Here is a 15742-nt window from a genome sequence, read left to right on the forward strand (position 1 = left end):
GGTCCTTCCTTAGGTACTATGCCTATAGTTTCAATGGCAAACAGCTTGATGGTCAGTCCAGACATGGTTATCTGAGAGACAGTATTGACTACCATAGAATCAATTTATCTAAGCCATTCCCAAGAAAAAATGAGCTTTTGGATGTTTTTGTTTTTGCTAGTTTATATTGGTAGTTTAGTCATAGTTTTAACTGAGAAGTATGTTGTTTCTAACACTACCAAAGGGGTGCTTCACCTGTACCTTAAAATCTTTTCTGTCAGCTTCAGTGCCAATATGGCTTCTTCCCATTCTGCTTTGACTCCCCCTTGGGTCTTGCTTGATCTTGTTGGAGAAATTTTGCCATTACCACAATCTACATGGGGATGCCAATACCTATGCCAGAGGATGGTGTCTTTCTCTCAATAAGGGTAGTAAAGGTTGTAGATAGTGCTGATTTCCATGCAGGGAGAGAATGAAGGTTCTCTCCAACTTCCAGACATACCTTCTTGTCTGAGACCTGAATTTTCAGAGTCTCCAGGGAATTGTTCCTGCAGATCTGGCCAATATTCCTCACTCACGGGCAATCAGTTCTACAGTCAACATATGCCAGACATCGTCCCCTAACTTGACACTGAAGAATGGAGGACATACAGGTTTTAGTGTCATCAGTGTCCTTTTCCCCTATCCCTTCCTGCTACACGGAGGGAAAGATTTGAATGTAGAAAATTGGTACTTAGCTTAGGGTGAGTTAGGCTGTTGATTTATGTTAAACTAGTCAATGTCTTTTTACCTTAGGTTGCAGTGTCTATAGCAATAATTTTCAGAAGCACCCTGAAAATGGACTAGTTTTATCTTTGTCACCCTCTTTTCTCCATCTCTTATCCTTCCTTCTTCCCTATGGGAATTAGGAGCTTATTTAGTGTTCGGTGTCTAAACATTGTCCTCCTGCATCTTTCTGGCCATCCAAATAGCTTTATATCATTTCTTCCCCTTCTAAAGCAAAAAGTCCCTTTGTTTCAGTCCTTGACAAGGTAGATGGCATTTTGATGTTAATAATTCACAGTAAGGGATAATGGACATGGTAATGGAGGATGGATATTAACATGAGATATTTCTTTTTAGGGGCATCTGGGTGGCTCAGTTGGTTAAGCGTCCAACTTCAGCTTAGACAATGATCTCATAACTCATGAGTTCGAGCCCCATATTGGGTTCTGCACTGAAAGCTCAGAGCCTGAAGCCTGCTTTGAATTCTGTGTCTCCCTCTCTTTCTGTCCCTTCCCCACTCACACTCTTCCTCTCTCTCTCTCTCTAAAATAAACATTAAAAAAATTTTAAAAATGAGATATTTCTTTTTAAAACAACTGACAGCCCAAATGAACCTCAGATTGAAGAATATATGAAAAAAAAGTCATTCTGCCCATTACTTCCAGGGAGAAAAACTTGAGCCACACAATTCAAGCTAGGTTCTTGTCATTCCATCAGATTGTGTAACACTCAAGTCATAGTAAAGGGAAGAAGACAAGCATTAGTTGTTAGATGTAAGATTCAATGAATTGTTAGATTTTGAAACCTATAAACATAATTTTTAAAAATATAAAAGCCTTTCAAATTAAGGAAAGGTACAATGTTAAGCAAAATTTAAAGAAACAAACAGCTGGACAACTTTCTGAATCCTTAATTATTAGTAATAACTTTTGACTTTAAGCCTAATTTTCTTTTTGGGGGGTTAAATTTTCTCATATTGGCAATAAAAAATGTTTTTAGTTAAGTATTAAAATTCCTTTATACAGTGGTAGGATAAATCATTTGTGATTTTTAATCCTGGAAGTCTACATATGAGGCCTTGATTTACATCAGAAGGCAAACTTTCTCTCTCATTATTAGCCTTGGCCATGAAAGAGATCATTTGGATAGGACCTGGTGAGCCCATTACCAAGCTCATCTCTTTAAAAGGTTTTATAGTTAAGGATGCATTTATCTGACAACTACATTTATCCAGCACTGATATCTATCATAGTTCAACATGCCCAGGCTTGGGGTACAGAGTCCTAACACAAAGAGACAGGCGGAGGTAAAGAAAACTCTGGCACTAGCTATGGTGTGGGGGCATGCAGCCATGGCCGAACGCTGGAGATCTGGAAGCCTGGCCGCTGGAACAGCATCACCAAAGAGCCCATCTACAGCTCTTAATCTAATTCAGCAGTTTTTTTCAAGTATACCCCAAAAGTGTAAATATGCCATTCAGTACACAGGTAACTAGCAGTCTTCTCATTATTCAAAAATTCAGTCAGGCAGGTGGCTTAATTAAGGAAGAGTAATACATAAGCCCTAGGGGCCTGGATGTCGATATTTAACCTGATGTTTTCATGAATGCTGGAAATATAAAGGTATATTGATTACATATTTTAGAATATGTTAGCATGACAACATAGAAATACACTGAGCTTAGAGTTAGATCATGGGAATTTCATCCAACCGTTTCCAGTGGCTACCTACTCAGATTGTGAAAAATACTGCTTTTAGTTTATTAATTTATAATGGGGTTTATGTGGATTACCCTTCTCATAGGGAGGGTGTGAGGCTCAGGAGAGGGGTATAAACAAACACACATGTGAAGTTAAATGCTAAGAAAAAAAACAGAAGAAAATAAGGAACAGAAGACAATAGGAGAAAGCCCAGCATTAGCAATATGATGGGAAACAAACAAGCTGGAATAGAGGGTAATGTCCACAGAGAGATTTAACTCTGTACTCAGACATAAAGGAAGTTTAGAGTAGAGACACAATGAAAAAGATAGACAGCCTACTTGAATATTCTCTGTGGGGTAACTCCCAGAATATAATCACTTCTCATTGCCTTTAAATGCCGGAGACCAGCTCCAGCAACCAGGGGTTCCCGAAGGAAGAACGGCATCGGTGAAAATAAAACAAAACTAAAATAAAAAACTAGAAAATAAAAAACTAAAATAAAAACTAAAACTAAAATAAAAATGGACACAGACAACAGCAGTGTGTTGAACTGGCCGATTTACTGCAGTAAACGTGGCATTATGTATGCTAGTGATTTCCTTGTAGCATACGTCATCTATGTTTTTCTAACATTACCTAATTTTGAAAATGTTCCTATGTATAAACAACCTTTAAGAAATAACATGGTGATTTTCCCCTAACTTTCCCGCATACCCTTTGATTATAGATTAATTTCTTACATTATCCCATTACGCATCTGCGTTTATCTATAATCTACAAAGCATTTCCTTTGCTGTTCTCGTGAAAGGCCCTCCATTTCTCAACACCTCAAGTGGAACAGTTACAGGGACATGACCTCCTAACCACATGAGGTCAGATGAACAAAGTTTGCCTTGGTCCGAGGTGCCAGAAAGGGGCTGAAAAAGCCTTAGAAACCCATGCCTCATACATTCTCAGAGAGACAATGCACCTAGGAACCAATGAACCATTCTGTAGCTTAACCGACTAGGTTCAGTCATCATCTGGAATGCCTCCGGGGGACCGGGTGGGCCTAGGGGTTGAAGTCACCTGTGCCCAGAGATACACTCCTTAGTTGCCGGAGTGGGGCTTTCAAATCCATATGTCTCTCCTTTACAGTCCCTCCTTGCTGGCAAAGGTGCGAGGCTACCCTTCCTGTAAGTAGAGGACTCTCGATAGAGGATAGCAAGGGCTAAATGTAAGGCCGCACAATTTTTTGCAGAACCTTATTTTTTGCCCTAATGGTTCTTTTCCCAGGGGTCCTGCCCAGGGCGATTCCCCAACAGACAATACCCCAGGTAGTTTTAAGGCCAAATTACCTAAAAGCGGGAGTACAAGAAGCTTCACTGTCTGTGGGCCCCCCTGCAGTCACCAATCCGTCCACAGCCCGGGCCCTGCCACTCAGGCTGGGATAGCTCGGCTTCCAGCACTTAAAATGCAAATCAATTAACTCTTTTTCCCAGCTCTTTGGCTCCTCTGTATTCTTAAAGTCTGACTAATGATGAGATTGGTTAATCATAGCAGTCCATATGAAGCAAAATTATTTTTGGGTGGTTGTATTAACAGAGAAATGTAACACTGTGGACTTACAGTAAATAAACTGAAGCCTATGGAGGTCAGCTTGTCTAACGCTTATCCATGCAACTATTGTTACCAAGGGAAGAAATTCTCGGGTGCTCTCCCACCCCAGGTCAGGAAGTGTGCCTGTCTCACCTAATCCCTATAGTCATTTTATGATGAGAGTGCTATTTACATATGGGGAAATGAAGCCCTATTGAAGTTCAGTAGACAGAAAGATTTTTTTAAGTTTATTTGAGAGAGAGAGAGAGAGAGACAGAGAGAGAGAGAGAGATAATGTGCATATGAGCAAGGAAAGGCAGAGAGAGGGAGAGAGAATCCCAAGCAGGCTCCACACTGTCAACGCAGAGCCCAACATGGAACTTGAACTCACAAACTGTGAGATCATGATCTGAGCCTAAATCAAGAGTCAGACACTTAACTGACTAAGCTACCCAGGCTCCCCAAGAAAGATCTTCTAAAGGCACTTAGATACTCCTAACTGTGGTATGGCTAAAGTAAAAAAAGTCACACTGGTTGGTCGGAAGACAGAAGTTAATTTCATTCTATACTATTGTTAGCAATAGGGGTGAGCATAGGTCAAGTGTAGACAGCCAACTCTACTGGGACAAAGGGTGGGAGGGTTTTTATGGGTTGGGGTGATTTAGTTGAAAAGTCCTGGAGGACATTAGAAGGAATATTCTTCAATGGGGTATAATGAGCACATTGAGTTACTCCTGAGTGGGGGACTTTCTCTGTGAATGTTTAAATTCCAGAAAGTGGTAAGCAGGTCCTTGAGAAAGATACTTCCTGGTCTATAAAACTGGCAAGAGGCTAGGGAAAGATTTCCATACATTTCAAAGGAGCAGAGAAAAAAAAAATTCAAGCTTTCTAAAGTAAATGCTCTGAGAAAAGGAAGGGCAGAGGCCTACAGTGAGGAAGAAACCTGTTTTAAGTTTGGTCAAGCTAAGGGAGCCATCGAGACTATCTTGGTCAGTTATACTTTAGAATTGTCATGGTACTATACAACTAACCAATCAAAAGCCAAACCAAGAACATCCCAGGCCCTAGCCCATACAAATTAAATCTAAAAATCAGTATCTCTAGTGACATAGACATTTACGTGTGTGTGTGTGTGTGTGTGTGTGTGTGTGTGTGTGTGTGACTGTGGTAAAAAACATATAGAACGAAATCTACCCTGTTAACAAGTTTTTAAGAATACAATATAGTATTGTTAACGACATGCACATTGTTATACAGCAGATCTCTAGGACTTCTAGAACTTTTTCATCCTGCATGACTAAAATTATAAGCCATTAGAAAATGTGGTATATAGACATAAATGAAATGTTATTCAGCCCCAAAGAGAAGGAACTGTTGTCACCTGCTACATTATGGATGAACTTTGAGAATATTATGTTAAATGAAATAAGTCAGCCACAGAAGGACAAATACTGCGTAATTCCACTTAAGCAAGGTATTGAAAGTAGGCATCAGTACTTTTAAAAGCAGCTCAGGCTTTTAGAATGTGGCTTAAGAATCAAGTGTGTAAGTGCTTGTGCCTTTATGTCACACACCAAGAACCCCTGACTGAGCCATGAATCTATTCCTCATCGTCCACAATTTCACCTTTTTTGCCCCGTGAGTTTGTATCAGCAAAAATTATTTTAGATTTGGGGATAGTGTAAGTCATTTGGTGATGGTGCAGTTTTAGTAATGATGTAATTGCTGAGACTTTGGTTATATGTTCTGGCAGATTCTCTTGGTTGTCAGTTCTGTTTTCCTCCCCTTTTTGGGTCAACACAATTTCAGATTTGTTTGGACAATGACAGACTCAGGGAAAGCAGGCCCCTTCACAGATTTAGGAAATGATATATAATTGCTGAAAGACAAGTAAGATGACTGTTTTCCCTTTTGCTATGTAATTCCTTTATGTGTAAACATGATTCAGGACTGGCAAAGAAGATGTAAGAGAAATGTCCTGGGTTGCTAGTGGGCAGGATATTCATCCGGGCTATAAAGAAACAGTGAGAAATCTTACCCCTTTCTTCTTACTTTGGATAGATTAGATAGCAAATGATGTTTATAGCTGAGGCAGCCCTCTTGCAACCAGAGAGTAACAAACTAAATAATTAAAGATCAAGTACTGAAGATGACAGAGTGGAGAGTTAGAAAGAGCCCAGGTCCTTAATGATATCCTTAAGGTACTGCACCTCACTTAGAAATCATCTACGTCAAACTATATTTTCTGTGTGTAAGATTTCTTTTTCTCACTAAGCCAAGGCTAATTATTATTGTACTTGCAACTGTAAGTGTTGTACTTAGTAATATGTCATAGCACGGTGAGCAAAAATTGAGTCTTCTATGAGGAGGTTGCAAAAGTCATCAATGGAAGAAAGAAAATGGTCTTCCTAGATGCTTGCTCACAGTCAGAATCATCTCTCTTTCCACAACATAATAGTAGAAACACTCATCAAAGATCCCCTTGTTTTACTTATTTATTTTATTTAAAAAATGTTTATTTATTTTAGAGAGAGGGTATATATGGATGAGGGGCAGAGAGAGAGGGAGAGAATCCCAAGCAGGCTGTCAGCACAGAGCCTGATGCAGGGCTCGATCTCATGAACAATGAGATCATGACCAGAGCTGAAATCGAGTTGGATGCTTAACTGACTGAGCCACCTGGGCACTCCATGACCTCTTGTTTTACAATTACTGGTGTATGTTTCTCTCCTCCCTATTGGACTGTGATCCCTCGGGAGGGTGGAGGCGACGTTATATTTATCTTGGAATCCCCTCAAGCCCCAATTCAATCCTTGGCACTTGCTAGTTGCTCAATAAGTGTTGAATTGAGTGCATTGAAGTTTGAAGTCAGTAGCTGAGTGATTTATGAAGAGTGGGATAATGTGTGAGCTGAATGAAGTTCTCCATGGAAATAAAAGTGCTGGTAGGATTAAACATTTTTTTTTAATTTTATTTTTTAATTTACATCCAAATTAGTTAGCAGATAGTGCAACAATGATTTCAGGAGTAGATTCCTTAATGCCCCTTACCCATTTAGCCCATCCCCCCTCTCACAATCCCTCCAGTAATGCTCTGTTTGTTCTCCACATTTAAGAGTCTCTTATGTTTTGTCCCCCTTCCTGTTTTTATATTATTTTTGCTTCCCTTCACTTGTGTTCATCTGTTCTGTGTCTTAAAGTCCTAATATGAGGGAAGTCATATGATATTTGTCTTTCTCTGACTAATTTTGCTTAGCATAATACCCTCTAGTTCCATCCACATAGTTGCAAATGGCAATATTTCATCTTTTTTTTGATTGCCAAGTAATATTCCATTGTATATATATACCACCTCTTCTTTATCCATTCATCCATCGATGGACATTTGGGCTCTTCCCATATTTTGGCTATTGCTGATAGTGCTGCTATAAACATGGGGGTGCATGTGCCCCTTCGAAACAGCATACCTGTATCCCTGGGATAAAAACCTAGTAGTGCAATTGCTAGGTCATAGCGTAGTTCTATTTTTAATATTTTGAGACACTGCCATTCTGTTTCCCAGAGTGGCTGCACCAGCTTGCATTCCCACCAGCAATGCAGAAGAGACCTTTCTCCACATCCTCGCCAACATCTGTTGTTGCCTGAGTTGCTAATGTTAGCTATTCTGACAGGTGTGAGGTGGTATCTCATTGTGATTTTGATTTGTATTTCCCTGATGATGAGTGATGTTGAATATTTTTTCATGTGTCTGTTGGCCATCTGGATGTCTTCTTTGGAGAAGTGTCTATTCATGTCTTTTGCCCATTTCTTCATTGGATTATTTGTTTTTGGTTGTTGAGTTTGATAAGTTCTTTATAGATTTTGGATACTAACCCTTTATCTGATATGTCGTTTGCAAATGTCTTCTCCCATTCCGTCAGTTGCCTTTTAGTTTCGCTGATTGTTTCTTTTGCTGTGTAGAAGCGTTTTATTTTGATGAGGTCCCAATAGTTCATTTTTGTTTTTGTTTCCCTTGCCTCCAGAGATGTATTAAGAAGTTGCTATGGCCAAGATCAAAGAGGTTTTTGCCTGCTTTCTCCTTGAGGATTTTGATGGCTTCCTGTCTTACATTGAGGTCTTTCATCCATATTGAACTTATTTTTGTGTATGGTGTAAGAAAGTGGTCCAGATTCATTCTTCTGCATGTCACTGTCCAGTTTTCCCAGCATCACTTGCTTAAGAGACTGTCTTTATTCCATTGGATATTCTTTCCTGCCTTGTCAAAGATTAGTTGTCCATACATTTGTGGGTCCATTTCTGGGTTCTCTATTCTGTTCCTATGATCTGAGTGTCTGTTCTTGTGCCAGTACCATACTGTCTTGATGATTACAGCTTTGTAGTACAGCTTGAAGTCTGGGATTGTGATGCCTCCTGCTTTGGTTTTCTTTTTCAAGATTGCTTTGGCTATTTGGGGTCTTTTCTGGTTCCATACAAATTTTAGGATTATTTTTTTTAGTTCTGTGAAGAATGCTGGTGTTACTTTGATAGGGATTGCATTGAATATGTAGATTGCTTTGGATGGTATTGACATTTTAACAATATTTGTTCTTCCTATCAGGAGCATGGAATATTTTCCTTTTGTGTGTGTGTGTATGTTCTTCAATTTCTTTCGTAAGCTTTCTATAGTTTTCAGTGTATAGATTTTTCACCTCTTTTGTTAGATTTATTCCTAGGTATTTTATGGTTTTTGGTACAATTTAAATGGGATCGATTCCTTGATTTCTCTTTCTGTCACTTCATTGTTGGCGTATAGGAATGCAACCAATTTATGTGCATTGACTTTATATCCTGCAATTTTGCTGAATTCATGAATCAGTTGTAGCAGTTATTTTGGTGGAATCTTTTGGGTTTTCCATATAGAGTATCATGTCATCTGCAAAGAGTGAAAGTTTGACCCCCTCCTGGACTATTTGGGTGCCTTTTATTTCTTTGTGTTGTCTGATTGCAGAGGGTAAGACTGCCAATACCATGTTGAATAACAGTGGCAAGAGTGGAAATCCATGTCTTATTCCTGACCTTAGGGGTAAAGCTCTCAGTCTTTCCCCATTGAGGATGGAATTAGCGTTGGGTCTTTTGTATATGGCTTTTATCTCAAGGTATGCTTCTTCTGTCCCTACTTTTTGAGGGTTTTTATCAAGAAAGGATGCTGTATTTTGTCAAATGCTTTCTCTGCATCTATTGAGAGAATCATATGGTTCTTGTCCTTTCTTTTATTGATGTGATGAATCACATTGATTGTTTTGTGGATATTGAACCAGCCCTGCATCCCAGGTATAAATCTTACTTGGACGTGGTGAATAATCTTTTTAATATATTGTTGGATCCAGTTGGCTAAGATCTTGTTGAGGATTTTTGCATCCATGTTAATCAGGGAAATTGGTCTATAATTGTCTTTTTTAGTGGTGTCTCTTTAGTGGTTTTGGAATCAAGGTAATGAGGCTTCATAGAAAGAGTTTGGAAGTTTTCCTTCCATTTCTACTTTTTGGAACAGCTTCAAGAGAATAGGTGTTAACTCTTCCTTAAATGATTGGTAGAATTCCTCTGGAGAGACATCTGGTCCTGGACTCTTGTTTTTTAAGATATTTTTGATTACCAATTCTATTTCTTTATTGGTTATGGGTCTGTTCAAATTTTCTATTTCTTCCTGTTTCAGTTTTGGTAGAGTATATGTTTCTAGGAATTTATCCATTTCTTCCAGATTGCCCATTATATTAGCATATAATTGCTCATAATATTCTCTTATTATTGTTTGTATTTCTGCTGTGTTGGTTGTGATCTCTCCTCTTTCATTCTTGATTTCATTTATTTGGGTCTTTCCTTTTTCTTTTTGATCAAACTGGCTAGTGCTTTATCAATTTTGTTAATTCTTTCAAAGAACCAGCTTCTGGTTTCATTGATCTGTTCTACTGTTGTTTTGTTTTGGTAGCATGAATTTCTGCTCTAATCTTTATTATTTCCTGTCTTCTGCTGGTTTTGGGTTTTATTTGCTGTTCTTTTCCAGCTTCTTAAGGCATAAAGTTAGGTTGTGTATCTGAGATCTTTCTTTCTTCTTTAAGAAGGCCTGGATTGCTATATACTTTCCTGTTATGACTGCTTTTGCTGTGTCCCAGAGGTTTTGGGTTATGGTGTTATCATTTTCATTGGCTTCCATGAACTTTTTAATTTCCTCTTTAACTTCTTGGTTAGCCCATTCATTCTTTAGTAGGATGTTCTTCAGTCTCCAAGTATTTGTTACCTTTCAAAATTTTTTCTTGTGGTTGATTTCGAGTTTCATAGCGTTGTGGTCTGAAAATATGCACAGTATGTACTTACTTAGGGCTGATTTGTGTCACAATATATGGTCTATTCTGGAGCATGTTCCATGTACGCTGGAGAAGAATGTATATTCTGCTGCTTTAGGAAGAAATGTTCTGAATGTATCTGTTAAGTCCACCTGGTGCAGTGTGTCCTTCACAGCCATTGTTTCCTTGTTGATTTTTTGATTAGATGATCTGTCCATTGTTGTGAGTGGGATGTTGAGGTCCCCTACTGTTGTGGTATTACTATTGATGAGTTTCTTTATGTTTGTGATTAATTGATTTATATATTTGGGTGCTCTCACATTTGGCGCATAAATGTTTACAATTGTGGATAGACCCCTTGATTATGATATAATACCCTTCTGCATCTCTTGATACAATCTTTATTTTAAAGTCTAGATTTTCTCATATAAGTATGGCTACTCTGGCTTTCTTTTGTTGACCATTAGCATGATAGATGGTTCTCCATCCCCTTATTTTCAATCTGAAGGTGTATTTAGGTCTAAAGTGGGTCTCTTGTAAACAGCATATAGATGGACCTTGTTTTCTTATCCATTCTGTTACCCTATGTCTTTTGATTGGAGCATTGAGTCCATTGACGTTTACAGTGAGTACTGAAAGATATGAATTTATTGCCATAATGATGCTTGTAGAGTTGGAGTTTCTGGTGGTGTTCTCTGGTCCTTTCTAATCTTTGTTGCTTTTGGTATGTATGTATGTATGTATGTATGTATGTATTTTTTCATCTTTTCTCCCCTCAGAGAGTCCCTTAAAATTTCTTGCAGGGCTGGTTTAGTGGTAACAAACTCGTTTCATTTTTGTTTGGGAAACTTTTTATTTTTCCTACTTTGAATGACAGTCTTGCTGGATAAAGAATTCTTGGCTGCATATTTTTCTGGTTCAGCACACTGAATATATCCTGCCACTCCTTTCTGGCCTGCCAAGTTTCTGTGGATAGGTCTGCTGCAAACCTGACCTGTCTTCCCTTGTAGGTTAGGGACTTTTTATCCCTTGCTGCTTTCATGATTCTCTCCTTGCCTGAGTATTTTGTGAATTTGACTGTGATATGCCTTGTAGATGGTCAGTTTTTGTTGAATCTAATGCGGGTCCTCCGTGCTTCCTGGATTTTGATGTCTGTCTTTCCCCAGGTTAGGAAAGTTTTCTGCTATGATTTGCTCACATAACCCATCTACCCCTATTTCTCTCTCTTCCTCTTCTGGGAGCCCTATGATTCTGATGTTGTTCCTTTTTTAATGAGTACCTGATTTCTCTAATTCTTAAATTGTGCTCTTTTGCCTTCATCTCCCTCTTTTTTTCTGCTTTATTATTCTCTAAGTTTGTCCTCTATATTGCTGATTCTCTGTTCTGCCTCATCCATCCTTGCCGCTGCTGCACCCATCCGTGATTGTAGCTGAGTTATAGCATTTTTAATTCATTCTGGCTATTTTTTACTTCCTTTATCTCTGCAGAAAGGGATTCTAACCTATTTTCAACTCCAGCTAGTATTCTTATTATCGTGATTCTAAATTCTGGTTCAGACATCTTGCTTGTGTCTGTGTTGGTTAAATCCCTGGCTGTCATTTCTTCGTGCTCTTTCTTTTGGGGTGAATTCCTTCATTTTGTCATATTGAAGGAAGAAAAGGAATTAATGAAGTAGAAAAATTGAAATTAAAAAAATTAAAATTAAGAAAATATTAAAAGTGAAACACACACACACACAAATCGAATACATGATGCTAGATCCTAGGTGTGTTTTGGTCTGGGTGTTGATAGTGGTTTGACATATTAGAAAGAAAAAAGGGGGGGGTAAAAAAAAAAGGAAATTGTTTGAGGATTTGAAAAAATGAATACACTGAAGTAGACTAAAGTGAGATGATGGGAGTAAAATAGAATTTGAAAAAATATACACAAAAGTAAAGAATATAGTAGAAAAAATTAAAGAAAAATATTTTTAATAAAAATTATAAATATTAATCTTATTCTGTATTTAAGAAAAAAGAAAAGAAACGAAAAAGAGAAAAAATTTAAAAAAAAGGAAATTGTTTGAAATTTGAAAAAGTGAATACACTGTAGTAGACTAAAATAAAATGATGGAAGTAAAATAGAATTTGAAAAAATTTACACAAAATTAAAAATATAGTAAAAAAATTTAAAATATTTTAATAGAAATTGAGAATAAAAATGAATTTTTTCTCTTTCTGTATTCAAGAAAAAGAAAAGAAGTGAAAAAGAGAAAAAATAAAGAGAATTGAATAGATGGTCCTGCTAACAGATTGAAATAGGTCTTAAATTACTTCGTTTTTCCCTAGAAGTCAGACTATGAAGCACTTTATAGTTCATAAACTAAGCATCTGGTGAGACTTGTGTTCTTGAAGACGGAGGTTGGCCCAGTTGGGCGGGGCTCAGTGTAACAGCTCTGTTCTCCACTAGATGGCACTGCTAGCCTACTGGGGTCGTTTGTTGCAGGGCTCATAGATGCATAAGCGCATGCGTGGGAGGGGTGAAAATGGAGTCATCCAGATCCTGAACCTCTAGTATAGGAACTTTTCTCTCCAATCAGCAATTGCGCACCCGTCCTCTGTCTTCAGCTTTTGCCCACTCCCCGCTTTTTCACTCTCCGTGACCGGGACCCAGGCAGTACCTCTCTCTCGTGTTTTGTCTCAGATGCGGCTGTTTTCCCCGGCCCCTCACTTCTGAAGGACTGCGGCTTTGACCCGTTCCGCTCCTTTGCGGGAGGGTCTCACTGAGCAATGGCCGAAAGAGCAATGGCCAAATGTCGGCTGCACCCAGGAACGCTTGCTGGACCCTGCTGCTGCTGGTGCCCAGAGACTGCGGCCAGGTGCCAGCCCGCCCCAGAAAAAGTTCGCGACATAGTTTAGCAGCAGGGATTCAGGGATTATGGAAAATCGCAACATACATCTGGCAGGAGGATTCACCCTTAACGACCTTGTTCCAGCACCAGCGAATGTGGCAGTTCTCTGGGGTCTGCTGGGACCAGGTGGCTTCAACAGTCTCTACCAAATGTCTTTCCCAGCAGTGGAACTGCTTTTCCCCATGTGGCCCGAGGACCTCCCGGACCCCACTCTGTTCCTGGGGATTCGCCCTTCCTGCCAGAGCACCGTCAGGTATAGAGCTGCGGAGTTGCAGCCTTTGCGCTCCCCTTGTTTACAGTCTTAGTGGAATTTAAACCCTCTCCTTTCTTCTTTCTCCCTTTTTAGTTTAGTTGCTGCGCCTCTTTCCAATTTCCACTTTGTCTCCAGCTGCTTTTGGGGAGGGGTGCTTTTCCCATATCCTCCCCCTCCATCTCCATCCTCTCTCCGCCCCCAAAAGTGGCTCCCTCCCCACTGCGGTTTCTCCCTCCCCAAGTTCACCTCTCCGCACTTCCGTACCTGCTGAATTCTGTGGTTCATGTTGTGCACATTGCTGTGTTAATCCTCCAGTCAGTTTTCTAGGTGTGCAGGATGGTTTAGTGTTGGTCTGGCTGTATTTCATGGATGTGAGACACACAAAAAGCTTCCATGCTGTTCTGCCATCTTGGCTCCTCCCATATGTTTTCACTTATACGTGGATTCTGGGAAACTCAACAGAAGACCAGTGGGGAGGGGAAGGGGGGAAAAAGTTACAGAGAGGGAAGGAGGCAAACCATAAGAGACTCTTAAATACTGAGAACAAACTGAGGGTTGATAGGGGGTGGGAGGGAGGGGTGGGTGGATGATGGGCATTGAGGAGGGCACCTGTTGGGATGAGCACTGGGTGTTGTATGGAACCAATTTGACAATAAATTTCATAAAAAATAAAATAAAATAAAATAAAATAAAATAAAATAAAATAAAATAAAATAAAATAATTTGTCTCTGGAGTTCTCTCCGGGAGATCCCCAAATGCTACCTTTCTCATGGGGTGATTCTGTGACTACTAAGAAGTCCCACTCATTTGTGACCTCCCAAAGCTGAGTTGCTCTTCAGGTGACACCTTTCTCCAGCTGGCTGCTTATGACTTCTTCAGCTCTTGGCTTCTGTTGTCAAAAGATGCTCTTGGTTGAATGGACTTTGGCCATGCGGTTAGGCCTTGTACATGGGGTTCCTTTCAAGGTAACTGAATTCTAACTCAGTTCTTCAGGTGCCATAGTTGGCTCCTCGAAGCACCTCTGCCCTGTCACTGGTAAAAGAATGGCTTGTTCCCATTGCAGATTTCTCATTTCTCTTCTTACAGAGACAGCTCCAGCCAGGCTTTGACCATTAGCAATTATTTACATATGAGGAAGATACCAGTTGTTGTGGACACCCAACTTTTAAGTTCTCCAAGGGGTTCTCTTGAGCATGACCCAACGTGATTGATAAAGACAGAAGCTGCTCCCTTTTCTGAGCAGAAGGGCGGTGGAAAAGAAGACAATCCTTGAGTAATCTTTGCAAATAAGTTTCTCCAGACATTCTTCCTTCTGTGTTTTGCAGCCTTTCTTTCTGTAGCCTGGAGGTGGAAAGTGCTAGCCTTTCAGGATGCTTTAGAAAGTGAGCATTTTGGGGCACATCTTGTTCTTTGTTTACTTCAGTCAATATTCCCAAACATGAAGACTTGCTTTTACCTCCTATTAAAAATCCTAAATTTGATCAAAGAATGCAGCAGAAAAAAAAATGCAAGAAATGATCTGTTGAAAATATATGTTGATATCGTTTTTAGGTTCTGGTAATGAAACAGTGAAACTGTATCTCTTCATATCAGCTCAGTTTTTGGAAACAAATAAATCACTCTTTGTATACTGTAATTATTTGTAAATCAGAATATTATATAAGGACTATTGAGTACATAATTGTATTCTATTCAAGAATATAAAATGGAAGCAGAGTAATGATTATGGGAAGAGAGTACTCTAATAATTGTTAATAGAGCTGACATGTTCTTTTTAATAAAAAGTAGAATGAATCCATTGCTTTAATTTTCAAAAAATGCTGGGCAGTGGAGTTCTTATTTTGAAAGTTAAAAATTATAATGATAATCTTGCTCATTCTAGTCATAGTTTTTTAAAGAGCATGAAATAGTGGAGGTCGATGTCAACATCAATCATCGCTACAGTAAATGAGAATATTCATCTTCCCTATCCTTTTCATGTGCCAGAAAAATTTCCATATGAATTTAATGCACCAGAGGGGTATGCCTATGATTGAAAGAAATAATTTATGTTCAGTATCTCAAAATCATTAGTGTATATACATAGCATTTAATAAATGTAATTAACAAAACAGAATGACCATGTTTACATATTTATCTGTAAATACTTCAAAATATAGGCATTCTCCTGCCTTAATTATGCATAATAAGAACAGTACTTAAGATTGCTTTAGATATAATAGTTAAATTTTGGCTGTTATTCTTCAAATCTGGT

Source organism: Panthera tigris, chromosome C1, assembly GCF_018350195.1.
Source record: "Panthera tigris isolate Pti1 chromosome C1, P.tigris_Pti1_mat1.1, whole genome shotgun sequence".
Lineage (NCBI taxonomy): Eukaryota > Metazoa > Chordata > Mammalia > Carnivora > Felidae > Panthera > Panthera tigris.